Source organism: Planococcus citri, chromosome 2, assembly GCF_950023065.1.
Source record: "Planococcus citri chromosome 2, ihPlaCitr1.1, whole genome shotgun sequence".
NCBI classification, from domain to species: Eukaryota; Metazoa; Arthropoda; class Insecta; order Hemiptera; family Pseudococcidae; genus Planococcus; species Planococcus citri.
This window is the reverse complement of record NC_088678.1, coordinates 82,401,827-82,416,161: the sequence shown is the minus strand read 5'-3', so window position 1 is coordinate 82,416,161 and position 14,335 is coordinate 82,401,827. Positions and strand designations below refer to the sequence as shown.

The window sequence follows — 14,335 nt, the reverse complement described above, 5'->3', positions numbered from 1 at the left end:
AAACTTGAGCATCTATATTTTCATATCTGTATGAGGTTGCAATTTAAAAATCAGCTTTGGTAATTAATAAATATATCAGACTAATATGAAAGTTGAAGCTAATACTATGTTATGCTATGCTGCATACATACATGTATATTCGTGTACTTTCTTACTTAACCCCTGCCATTAACATCAATTCAGATAAAGTTGCTTGAACTTTTAATTGAAGAGGTCTCTAATGAATAAATTAATATCACGATTTCAGAATCTCTGCTCAACGTCGAATACTTTTTTTTATTTTTGAATCCCAAATATCCCATATGTTAAAATCGTAAATCATCGAGTGCATGCCTGCATGGTCGATAGTACTTAGATACAATTTGTTTAAAAAATCTATGCACGATAGGTGATAAAAATCTGCAAATTTACGTTTGCATTAAAATTTTCACATGAGCTTGTTTTTTTCCTGTCGTTTTGAAGGGAATTTATTTCATGTAACGACCTTGTGGACATTATAAAATTTACCAACACCTACCTATATGATGGGAACGGCTTGCACTGAGCCGTTGGCTTGCATAGATCCCCTATGGATATGAAAATCCTTGAACAACACTGTTGTATGTACTTTTTTTTTTTTTTTTTTTTTGAAACAATTCACAGATGTGTGACTTGATTATTAAAACGTTCGTCTTTTTTTTCTTCAGTTTTTACTTATCTTTGTAAAAATTTTATGTAAAAGTTGGGTATCTAGACATTATTAATACGATAGATGCAAGCTTAAGAGCGTTGAAATTATCTAGAATGTATCTTGTAATAATGCTGGTGACAGAAATGAGACCGTTATTGTACAGAGGCACAGCACAGCCAAGGTTTAATCTCAGATATTTTAGTATCCAGGCGGCGACCAGTATTTTATGGTTACTGTTTGGAGCATGACTCGAATATTAAATTTCACTTTTTTGGATATTGGAATCAATTCAATTTCATAACGCTTTCGTGTAGGTACCAGAATTAGTTGGTTTTAATATGAACCTACTAGTGTTGCTTTCCAACGTAGGACTCGCACGAAATTTTTTGAACTGGACGAAGCTAGGCCGAAAGAGCATGCAAAATCGATTTGGCAGGTCGAAAATTAGGTATATTCCAAATTTCAGCTGTCTAGGTCCATTCGGGGTCATTCCACGCCAATTGGACCAAGAAGTGGTAGAGGAGTTCGGCGATTTTTTTTTTAATTTTTCCTGTGGAAAGACGTTGCGAAAGGATGGCCAATGGCGCAAATCGCAGCCCTCTAGCTCATTTTTAAAGGCAGCCAGGGGGTGTCAAAGTTTTCAGTGAACCTAAAATGTCATTCATTTCAGTAGTGGATTACTCAATAACCGCGATACCTACCAAAATGGAACTTTTTCCCATAGTTAGGGGTTTTGAAATACTTTTTGATGATATCATAAAAATCAGTGTTGCCACTTTTTTTTGTACAAAAAATTAGCTCAAAAAGTTTCGAAACGTAGTTTTCATATCGTTCCGACTCTCAAAAATTCTGAAAAAAATATATTATGGACAACTTTTCATGCTAAACAACATATTAAAAAATTGGGATGGTAACATGTTGCAAAGTTGATTTTAAAAAATTGAAAGTTTGCGAAAAAATGCGATTTTTTGATTTAAAACATGAAAAAAAGTTTTGATAGGTGAAGTTGACCCATTTGACCCCTATTTTTACATATCTGTTGAAAAAGTTGAAAACCCCCTTTCACTCGATGAGATGAACTCCTCACAAAAAAATCAAAATTCGAAAAGATTCAAAAAATGAACGAATTTTCTTTTTTTTGTTGCGAGTGTAATTTTTATCAACTTTTTTTTAATGAAATACGTCAGAAAGAGGTCAAAATAAGACGACTGAATAAATTTAAACACTGTTTTGATGTTTGAAATCGAAAATTGATTTTTTTCGAATTTTGTTTTTTTTTGTGAGGAGTTTATTTCATCGAGTGAAAGGGTTTTTTTCAACTTTTTCAACAGATACGTAAAAATAGGGGTCAAATGGGTCAACTTCACCTATCAAAACTTTTTTTCAGTTTTAAATCAAAAAATCGTATTTTTTCGCAAACTTCGAATTTTTTTAAATCAACTTTGCAACAAGTTACCATCCCAATTTTTTAATATGTTGTTCAGCATGAAAAGTTGTCCATAATAATATTTTTTTCAGAATTTTTGAGAGTCTGAACGATATGAAAACTTCGTGTTGAAGCTTTTTGAGCTAATTTTTTGTACGAAAAAAAGTGGCAACACTGATTTTTAAGATATCACCAAAAAGCCTTTTAAAATCCCTAACCATGGGAAAAAGTTCCATTTTGGCAGGTATCGCGGTTATCGAGCAATCCACTGCTGAAATGGATGATATTTTAGGTTCACTGAAAACTTTGACACCCCCTGGCTGCCTTTAAAAATGGGCTAGACGGCTGCGATTTGCGCCATTGGTCATCCCTTCGGAAGGTCTTTCCACAGGAGTAATTTCAAAAAAATCGCCAAACCTCACTACCACTTCTTGGTCCAATTGACGTGCAATGACTCTTTGGTGAAATTTTGATTTTTTTTTCTGGATGAAACTTGATTTTCAAAAATTTATCAAAAATTGAAAAATGCACTTCTCAGCAATTGAAATTTTGACTAGTGATGAATTTTTGCACATGTTTTGCACGTTCTTTCGATCTAGCTTTGTCCAGTTGAAATCTGCGATTTTATTACATTTCAAAATTTTAGGAATGCATGTTGCTCTTTTTAAAGCATTATCAAGTAGCTTTGAAATGGAGTATTTGAAAAGCATTCGTTTTCGTTATCACACGAGTATTCGCCTTTATCACGTCGGTAGGTAATGGCGAACAGCGTCAAAATTACGTCTTATTCCTTATTTAAAAATTTGCATTAACTTATCGTATATTTTCAACGATTAGATATCAGTTAGCCGTTGCTTATCAATAATTAATGTACACGAGCGGTACACCATTTAAGGCATTACTTTGAGAATTATGAATTACTTATTGGAATTGTATCGGGTTTTTTTCTCTAGTTGATTAGGTACCTACAAAAAGAACTGCTGGAGCTTTCCAGTCAACTATTTCACTTACAAATTCATGTGACCGTTAGTACATACATCTATATAGTTTGAAATTACCGTAAATGGTATAGATTCGCGTATTAAATATTCCAATAACCAGCTCCAGCTCAGATAACAAGTTATTGTGCAAAAAAATTTGTAATTCAAAGACGTCGTACCTTTATGTCAGATATTATGTATGTCCATGTAGTATTGTATCTAGGTACCTCCTGCAACTTTTTATTCTGCTTGTAGGCAGTCGAGTTGCGATGCAATACGTGTATGCAGCTTGCAGTTGAAAAATGAGGTCATTTCTTGTCGACTCCGCCAAGTTTTAAACGAAGTATAGCAATGTTTTTTAGATTTGAAAAAATTGAAACTTATTGAACTTATGGTGTGAAAACTCAACTTTTCATGGTGAATATTTGAACTTTTGGCGAAGATCGGATACGAGAAAATCAAAAGAAGACCCTAGAAATACACCACTAGAGCAAATTTCAGCTGCTGAGATTTATTTGTCGAACTGTGACGAATTTTTTAAAAAATTTCAAATTTGGCCCATTTCTCATAAAAAATCAATATTTGATCAAATTGATATTCAAAGCTAAAATTTGGTTAGTGCTCTATTTTAAACGTATCGAGTCGATTGGCGATGATTTCTAGCCGTTCTGGAGCCCCCCGCGAATTCTCGAGTTCTCCAGTTTTCGAAAAATGCTGTAAAAAGGGTGAAAATGAAATTCAACGCATATAAAAATTTGAAAAAAAGTTGTGCCTGTTCAAACACAAAATTGTCACCGGCGATCACTTTTGAAAAAAAAAATCATCACTGGCGAACGAATGACCGAAACGTCGATTTTAAACAATTCCAGGGCATTTTAACCCCTCCCCTCTCCCCTATCTTTAGTTTGTCTCAAGATCTTGATACCCCACAAAGTATGATTGGAGTACTTTTTTCGAGTTTTTCGGACAAAAAAGCTTTCGGCTTCTTCCTTCCTCCTATAACATTTTAAATTATCTAGAAATTTAAATAATTGGTTTGAGAAACTGGGAAAAATGGAGTGGGGCGATCGATTCCCAGAAACACAGGACACCCTGCTCTGCGAAAAACTATTGGATCTGGGCAGATCTGATCACATCCAAGCATTTCCTGAAACCAACTCGATTAGATCAGACCTAATCAGATTCGGACATTCTTTGGATCCAAGTAGATCAGGAACGTGCCGAAAGGGGGGAGGGTGTGGAGGGTGCTCATCTCCTCCCAAAACAAAAATTTTGGCAAAAAAATTGGATGAGTTGGAAAAAATTGGGAAATTTAGGAAGAAATTGTGCTAGCAGGGAAATCCAAAGAACTACCCTTTTTCTTTCTCTGACCAAAATTAGAGAGTAGAAAAGTGACCCCCCCCCCCCTCTCCAGAGAAAAAGTCTCTCCAATACATTCCGGTCAAAACTGCCAGAAAGTCCCCAAATTCTGCTGAAATATCAAAAAATGACCTACTTTTGATCGAAAATTCGGATACAATACTAATTTCTAATTTTGCCAAAAATTGGTTGTTTATGAAAATATTGAAATACCTATGTCACGAAAGAAACGAAGAATTGTGAATTTTCGAGAGGTTTTGCCTTCGTCTTTCTCGGACTCCATTCATATTTTTGAAAATACTATTATTTCTTGAAAACTGGAGATGCTAAAACCATGAAAACGAACTTTTTGCATCATCAAAAGTTCAAGAATATGATGTTATTTTTTTTCGAATTAGATTATCATCAATTTTTATGCTCAAACAGATTTGAATTCCACTGTGCAATTTTCCAAAAATTTTCAAGGATAGAAAATAAACTTCAAAAATTTAAGAAACATGACCTTTAGTCGGGGAGTCCACTCAAGGATTAATTGCACCCCCCCCCCCCGTCAATCCTCCGGGACAATTTTTTTTCTTAAAGGGGGAGTCCTAAGGAACATTTCTAGCCCTTGTACTCAAAAAAAAAAAGTGGCCCTACTTACAAAATGGCGGCCATTTTGATTGATAGGTCAGCCAAAATCGCAGATTTTGCGTTCCAACGTAGGACTTGCACAACATTTTTCAAACTGTTCAAAGGTACATCGAAAGATCAAGCAAAAATTCATCACCTGTCAAAATTTCATGTGCTAAAGTGCGTTTTTCGATTTTTAGTGAATTTTTGAAAATCAAATTTAGGCCAAAAATGAGGGAAAAAATCAAAATTTTACCAAATTGACCAAGAAAGCTGAAATTTGGGATATATCCTATTTTCGACATGCCAAATCGATTGGAAACAATTTCAACCCGTTTTGACCAGTTCTGGAGCCTCCAGCAGATTTTTGAAACTCGAAATTCTCACAAAATTTCATCAAATGGAGTTGGAAAGCCCAAATTAATTCTGCACCCTAATTTCAATACGCTACGGAGTCAACATCTGGGGGATTTCCAGTCGTTTTGGAGCATCCATCGATTTTTTGAAAATTACTGCAGCCTCCAGTAGATTTTTGAAGCTTTAAATTTTCACAAAATTTCATCAAATGGAAATGGAAAGCTGAAATTTACTCTACACTCCAATTTTAACACCCTCTGAAGACAACTTCAGGTGTGTTCAAATCATTTTGGAGCCTCTATCGACCTTTTGAAAATTACTGGAGCCTCCAGTAGGTTTTTGAAACTAGAAATTCCCGAAAAATTTTACCAAATGGAGTTGGCAAGCTGAAATTTACTTCGCAAAGTAATTTCAATACGAGATGAAGTCTACTACATGGTGGTTTCAAATGGTTTTTATGCTTCCAGCTACTTCTTGTGAATTTCAATGTTCCAAAAAACACCATACGACCTCTCAAAAATTGGATGGAGTCTCCAAAACGACTTGAAATCCACTAGCAGACGACTTCGTAGCGTATTAAAATTAGTTTGCAGAATGAATTTTGACTTTCCATCTCCGTTTGATGAAATTTTTAGGAAATTTCAGTTTCAAAAATCTACTGGAGGCTCCAGTAATTTTTAAAAAATCGATGGATGCTCCAGAACGACTTGAAATCCTTCTGCGGTTGACTTCGTAGCGTATGAAATTAGTTTGCAGAATAAATTTCAGCTTTCCAGCTCTATTTTGGTGAAATTTTGTGGGAATTTCGAGTTTCAAAAATCTGCTGGAGGCTCCAGAACTGCTCAAAACGGGTTGGAACCGTTTCCAATCGATTTGGCAAGTCGAAAATAGGGTGTATCCCAAATTTCAACTTTCTTGGTCAATTTGGTAAAATATTGATTTTTCCCCTCATTTTTGGCCTAAATTTGATTTTTAAAAATTCACCAAAAATCGAAAAACGCACTTTAGCACTTCAAGTTTTGACAGGTGATAAATTTTTGCTTGATCTTTCGATCTACCTTTGTACAGTTTGAAAAATGTCGTGCAAGTCCTATGTTGGAACGCAAAATCTGCGATTTTAGCTGACCAATCAATCAAAATGACCGCCATTTTGTAAGTAGAGCCACTTTTTTTTTGAGTACAAGGGCTAGAAATGTTCCTTAGGATGTCCCCTTTAAGTAAAAAGTTGTCCAGGAGGATCGACGGGGGGGGGGTGCAATTTATCCTCAAGTGGGCTCCCCGATTACTTATAATACCTACAGGATTAGTAAGTACATAAGTACAGGTGCTAAAAAGTGCAATAATACGAAAAATAGGAGTAAAATTTCATTCAAAAATACCATAAAGCACAAAATTTTGGCGTTAAAACGTCCTAAGTATTTCGAATTTGAGTTTCAAAAGCCAGAAAGCTAAAAAAAATCTCAAAAAATAATACGAAAAAAAATGTGAATTTTTGATTTTGTATTTCAGTAGGTACCTACCTACCAATCTTGCATACAATATTCAATGTTTTTGTCAATAGTATAAAAGCATCGTATGTATTTGAACATGAAAAATACGGATGGGCGTGCGTCTGTGTCTGAGGTAAAAAGTGGAGAAAATCTGGTGAAAAAAATTTGGAAAATTCCTGTCTCACCTCCGCCCCCCTTCCAAATTGATCTGTTCAGACCTGATCAGATTGATGAAAACATAATTATTTCGAGCTATTAGGTAATAGGTACGTAACTACCTATACTTAGTTACGTTCGTGTACGATGAACTTTTTTTTATTGTGAATGTTTCAAATTTGATTTAATTATTGTTTCAGATTCTGCACCTTCAATGCATTGATCGAGTTTTCGGTGATGAAAAGGAAATTAATGCGCCTTTATATTACCATGTAGCTGTACCATGTTCGTAGACCTACCTCTACCTTCGTATCAGCTGTTAGTTGCTGTGGCATTCAAAATAGGTATGTATGTAGTTTAATAGGTGGTTGAAATGTTCAAAACCATATGGTTTTTCATATGTATGTACCTATGACTATTTTTTCCGATTGTAAATGGTTATCTCGAATTTTTTACGAATAGGTAGTGTAGATTGGTAGTTGCCTACATGATCATGGTATAATATTTTTAAGTGCTATAGACCGAGGATTTTGTTTCACGAAATATTTATAACGTAGTGCTTAAATGTTGGTTACCATGTTTAAGAATAAGAAACTGGTTTGCGTGACATGTCAATCGTTGACGGATGAAAATTGACGCTTACGCTGATGGCTTTTACGTATACCTAGTACCTACCTATATTTTAATTTCATATTAATAAGTACAGTGCACGGTACCATACGCAGGAGATGCACGCCTCGAGGAAGGAAGAAAAAGAAAAAAAAAACGACCTAGGAACGAGAAATGAGTTGATTCATGGTCTATACACTTATCTACCTACCAAGTTACCAATAATAAGTATTGGTGATGCTGCATAAGTTGATGCTTAATGCATTTAGTATGAGACATAACATGCAACTCCAACTCTTGTTTAGTTTTAGTAATTTATTTACCGAACGACGCGAGCGACGAATCGAATTCATCGTAGAGAAGAAATTTTACGCTTCGATGCAGATGTCAGTGAGAAATTTGCACGTTAGCGTTGATTTAGTCAAGTTAGCTGTAATGTCTCCGAAGTGCAGTAGTAATCGTAATCGCAGGTACCTACTTTGTATGTGGACATAGAAGAATCGGCAGCGATGAACTGCTGAGGGAATGAATGTGATATTTTATTATTATTATATGTGTGTCTTGGACTTGGACTTATATGTGGGCTGTTGGTATTACGATTTATATGATAGATTACGCGAATACTATGTGACAGAATTGAGAATACCGAATATGATACGCTACCTATAGCTCTGTGTGGTGTGTAATATTCGTAAATCATCGAAACGATCAACGAATATACCTCTCGATATGTTTTATTCAAAAGTTACAATATTATACTAAAATGACAATAAGTTACTCGTACCTGTGGTACAGGTAATGTTGGCTTTGTTCGCATTTACTCTTCTATAGAAGGATGAGCCGAGCCGAGCCGAATACTGGAATCATACAGCAAGATGAAGGAACAGAAGAGAGTACCTACCTATACCTATACGCACAGGCACACAGAATAAAAGAACAGGAAATTTATTGCGCGTCTAGACAGCAACACTGGTCGGTGATTAACAAGAATGTCGTGTCGTGCTGTGAAGCTCAGAGCATGGGAAATCGTGATGGGAATTTGAGAACAGAAGAGCACAATCAGTTTATGAATAGATAGATGCAGACTGGAGCGAGGTTCAAGTTGCCAGCTTCGAGCCCCCGTGTTACTCATTGACCTGAACCACACGGTCCACGGCTAGCCATTGCCGAAGAGACGACGAGCTGCGAGCTGCGATCTCTTTGCTCGAGTCATCGAGTACCTATTCGGTCTTCGGTGTTTGTTGCCCATGCAGAGGAAATGGTTTGTAAAAACGTTGGTACGCGACTCGACAAGCTCTAACCTAACCGATGGAATAGAATAGCAGAATAAAAAACTATCATCGAACGGGTTCTTCGTTTAATTTATCCTGCGTCGCAGCCTCTCGTATCTCGTATTATCTACAGATACTTTTTCATGTTTTCATTTCACTATTTTCCATACAAAAATATGGGATACTTACCAAGATAACCGAAACGAAACGTTGATAATCTAGTATAGGTAATGCATACTAATACTTTCGCTGTTAGAATCTGAATCCAATCCGTCGATTAAGTATATTCTTGCAATTATTTACCTATTTGAATCGATGGTTGAAATCTGAGAATTATAATACGTAATAGTATAGTTATCAATTCTCAATGGGTCTATTTCATTGGAAATTTGCTGATTAAGCGAACGAAATGTTACGGTTTTGCATCGAACATTGCTACTGTAGGTAGTACCAACCTGACTTGCGACTGTACGATGAACTCTGAGCAAATAGGTACCTATTCAATTTAGTGGCTGAATTACCTCCAAATGATCAGTAATATGGTCCGAATTATATTCCGGTATTATTTTACGTATTTGTGATAATTATATGCGAATTTCGAACCCATCTGTTTACGTGGAATAGTGTAATGAGAACTGTCGACGTGGTAACCGTAGGTATTATGGCGAAATAACGGGCTAAATTCTCCTAGGCCCTGTGGCGCAACGGATAACGCGTCTGACTACGGATCAGAAGATTCCAGGTTCGAATCCTGGCAGGGTCGGCTTTTTGCAAGATATTTTTTTGGGTTTTTTATTTCATTTCTGGGTACGAATGGATGTTAGAATTAGGTTTAGTTTTATTGTGATGAAATTTGGATTATTATTTGGGTTGAAAATCGTTTTAAAAATAATCTTTGCACTGTTTATAAGTTTTTTTTTTTTTTTTTTTTTTTTTTTTAAATATAACATGATATTTTTTCGATATTTTTTGAAGGATTATAATAATGTCGAAATAATTATTCCGAAAATTAATCCTCAACTGAAATGTTTAAAATATAAATAGGATTGAGAATGAACTCGTATATGTGGTAAATTAATTAGTGAAGGTACCTATTCTATTTCGTGTTTGCATATTATCGAAGTAGTATGTTCCTGAGTATCATGTAGATTTACTTATGTGGGCCTATTTAGTATTTATATGCATGTAGGCATATACCTCTAATTTTTAGAGAGAAAGACCTTAAACCAAATACGTAACAAAATATGAATCGTTGAATTCGAAGAGAAGAAAAATAACACTGTTTTGTATCGCGAATTTTATTTACTCGTTTCTAATTTTTTAAAGCATAGAATGCAGTCTTCGAGCGAAAAGTTGAAATAAATTGTTTTCGACTAAAAACAGAAGGAAAAATTATGTTCGTAACGTGAATATAATTTTTTGAATAATTTTAATAGTAGGTACCTATGATTTGAAAAATGATACGAGATTTTCATGTGTTTGTGTTATTGTTAAATTAAGTATAAAGAATGAGAATTTTTTTTGAGAGAGAGAGAGAGAGAAAGAGACTCGAAATTTTTAAGAATTATTTACTTTTGAATGTTCATGTTCATAGCCCAATGCTTATTTATCGGTCTCAGTGTTAGTAGTACGAGTTTTGTTGTTCCTAGCTCCAAAGTGAATGTAAGCGCTCTCTTGTAAAATAAAACTGTATTAGACTGCTCATAAGAGCAGGAATTACGCTCTCTAGCATTCGTTTCTCGAGAATATTTCATTAACTGGCACTAAGCAGACCAAAATCGTTATGTGAATGTGTGTGAATACAATATGTAACCTTGTAACGTACCTTCAGAGCCATGTGCCGGATAGGAAGGGGGGAGCCAGCAAAAGTTTAGGCTAAAATTTAGGAATTTTTGAGACTAATTGAGTGAGTTGTAAAAAGTTAGTAAAATTGGGAAAATGGTAAGAAATTCAGTGAAAATCAAAGAATTACAAAAAACTATTTGTTTATACTTCTTAAATTATGTCCAAAATTTACCTATTTTTTTCAAATTTTAAAAAAATAATGCAAACCAGTAACTACTGTTTTCAATGTTTGAAGAACGTGATGTACCCCCCTCTCTCACCTCTTCTTCCAAATTCGATCCGATCCTGATTACGTGTTACTCGTATGTTATCTTCTAATCATGTAGATCCTCGTATTCGTATTAATGTTTAAATTTTTACTTAAATTGAATGCGTATCTTAGGAGTCGAATACCTAGAGTCACTATGTTTAAAAAAGAAGGTGGGATAGAAGAATAAATAATCGAGTAGAAATATTTCAATTTATATTATTAGTCCGGCATATGACAATAGGATTGATTGCACTCCTCCTCCCCCCCCCCGCCGCCGATCCTCCGGAACAACTTTTTTCTTAAAGGGGATATCCTAAGGAACATTTTAAAGCAAACTTGCTCAAAAAAAAGTTGGCCTTACTTACAAAATGGCGGCCATTTTGATTGACAGGTCAGCTGAAATCGCCGATTTTGCGTATCAATGTAGGACTTGCACGAAATTTTTCAAACTTTACAAAGGTAGATCGAAAGATGATGCAAAAATTTATTGTCAAAATTTCAAGTGCTAACGTGCGTTTTTCGATTTTTGGTGAATTTTTGAAAATCCAATTAAGGCCAAAAATGAAGGAAAAAATCAAAATTTTACCAAATCGACCGAGAAAGCTGAAATTTGGGATATACCCTATTTTCGACATGCCAAATCGATTGGAAACGGTTTCAACCCGTTTTGAGCAGTTCTGGAGCCTCCAGCAGATTTTTGAAACCCGAAATTCCCACGAAACTCCATCAAATTGGAGTTGAAAAGCTGAAATTTAATCTAAAAACTAAATTCAATACGCTACGAAGTACCGTAGGTGAATTTCAAGTTGTTTTGGAGCCACCAGCGACTTTTTGAAAATTCCTGAAGCCTTCAGCAGATTTTTGAAACTTTAAATTTTCACAAAATTTTATCAAATGGAGATTGAAAGAGCTGAAATTTATTCTGCAAACTAATTCCAATATGCTACGAAGTCAACTTCAGGTGGATATCAAGTGGTTTTGGAGCCTCCAGTGATTTTTTTGAAAATACTGGAGCCTACAGCAGATTTTTGAAACCTAGAAATTTCCCCCAAATTTCATTAAACTAAGATGGAGAGTCGAAATTCATTTTGCAAACTACATATAATTTCTATACGCTATACGAAGTTGACTGCTGGTGGATTTGAAGTCGTTTTGGAGCCTCCAGCGACTTTTTGAAAGGTTGCAGGACGTTTTTTTGGAAAATTGAAATTCCCTAAAAGTAGCTGGAAGCTTCAAAACCATTTGAAATCACCATGTAGTCTGCGAAGTAAATTTCAGCTTGCCAACTCCATTTGATAAATTAATGTTGCGGGAATTTCAGGTTTCAAAAATCTGCTGGAGGCTCCAGTATTTTCAAAAAATCGCTGGAGGCTCCAAAACGACTTGAAATCCACCTGCAGTTGACTTCGTAGCGTATAGAAATTAGTTTGCAAAATGAATTTCGACTCTCCATCTCAGTTTAATGAAATTTTGGGGAAATTTTCAAGTTTCAAAAATCTGCTGGAGGCTCCAGTATTTTCAAAAATTGCTGTAGGCTCCAAAACGACTTGAAATTCACCTGCAGTTAACTTCGTAGCGTATTGAAATTAGTTTGCAGAATGAATTTTAGCTTTCCATCTCCATTTTGATGAAATTTTGTGAAAATTTAGAGTTTCAAAAATCTGCTGAAGGCTCCAGGAATTTTCAAAAAGTCGGTGGTGGCTCCAAAACGACTTGAAATTCACCTGCAGTACTTCGTAGCGTATTGAATTTAGTTTTTAGAATAAATTTCAGCTTTCCAACTCCAATTTGATGGAGTTTTGTGGAAATTTCGAGTTTCAAAAATCTGCGGGAGGCTCCAGAACTGCTCAAAACGGGTTGAAACCGTTTCCAATCGATTTGGCACGTCGAAAATAGGGTGTATCCCAAATTTCAGCTTTCTTGGTCAATTTGGTAAAATTTTGATTTATATTTGATTTTCAAAAATTCACCAAAAATCGAAAAACGCACTTCAGCACTTGAAATTTCGACAGTGATAAATTTTTCCTTGATCTTTCGATTTACCTTTGTACAGTTTCAAAAATTTTGTGCAAGTCCTATGTTGGAACGCAAAATCTGCGATTTCGGCTGACCTGTCAATCAAAATGGCCGCCATTTTTCAAGTAAGGCCAACTTTTTTTTAGGGAAAGTTTGCTTTAAAATGTTCCGTAGGATGCCCCATTAAGAAAAAAGTTGTCCCGGAGGATCGGCGTGGGATGCAATTACTCCTATTGTCATATGCGGGACTATATGCTAATACATTTTCTCATTGTTGTTGTTGTTTGTTTTTTTTTGGAAACTAGTTTAACATTTATTTTCTGTTTTTATATCTTGCAGGGCTTACCATACAAATATCGAAGAAATGGATGTATTTTTCCTATAAAGGCAAGCGGTAACATAGGCAACTCTTTCGGCAGATTCAAAACGTTGATGGAAAACTCATCGTTGAGGAGACAGGCGGTAAGTTAGGCAACTCTTTTTACAGTTACTACGTGTTTTTCGATGAAATTGGAATAGCACACAGCAGGCATCGCAAGTGGTCATTTTAATAATGACTTGGTCATTTTTTTCAATCTTGGTCATTAAAAGTCATTTTTTTCGAGAAAGTCATTTTTAGGTCCTTATTTTTTTTTTAATTTTACACAAAAAAAAGAGAAATGTAACAGTTATTCCAAATATTTCATCATTTTTTTCTATTTTTATACTTTAATGGAAATTGATGTTACTATTAGTTGTTAGTTTCATGAAAATATTCCAAATAAAAGTACAGTAAAAGCTCGTTATAACGCTTTCGATTATAACGCTGATTTTCTCTGGTCCCTAGACAACCCCATTTAAACCAATGTAAAATTATTCGCGATATAATGCTCATGAGCGATTATAAATCGCGCTTTAACGCTCTAAAATTTAAGAAAAATCACATTTTTAAAGTGATTTTGACAATAAAAAACCAATTTTTTGCGACAAAAAAGCTTACTTTTATGTAAAAAATTTGCACTTTCTGAAAATTTCGGCCGCAAGAGCAGTTTTTTTGTGCAATTTTTACAGTTTTGATTTTAGAAACAGTAAAAAAAACTTTTATGGCAAAATTTTGCAAAAGTTGCAGTTATACAAACAAGTAAAATTACTTTCGATTTTGGCCAGAAAAAGTAAGATTTTTCAATAACCTTATCAAACTTTAATAGAAGCTTGATTACAATTCTTACAAAAAAGGCAGTTAAGTATCTAGAATTTTTACAAAAGAGTAGAGTTCTAAATTTTTTGTCATAATCTTGAGAAAAAAACTGAAAAG

At 34.8% G+C, this 14,335-nt stretch overlaps 1 non-coding gene across 1 annotated transcript; it reads left to right on the top strand.

Annotated features, from left to right (window-relative positions):
• Positions 1-9,620: 9,620 nt before the first annotated feature.
• On the top strand, positions 9,621-9,693 carry TRNAR-ACG (transfer RNA arginine (anticodon ACG)). The gene has a single exon. It is a non-coding gene; the product is annotated as a tRNA-Arg (tRNA).
• The last annotated feature ends 4,642 nt before the right edge of the window (positions 9,694-14,335 follow it).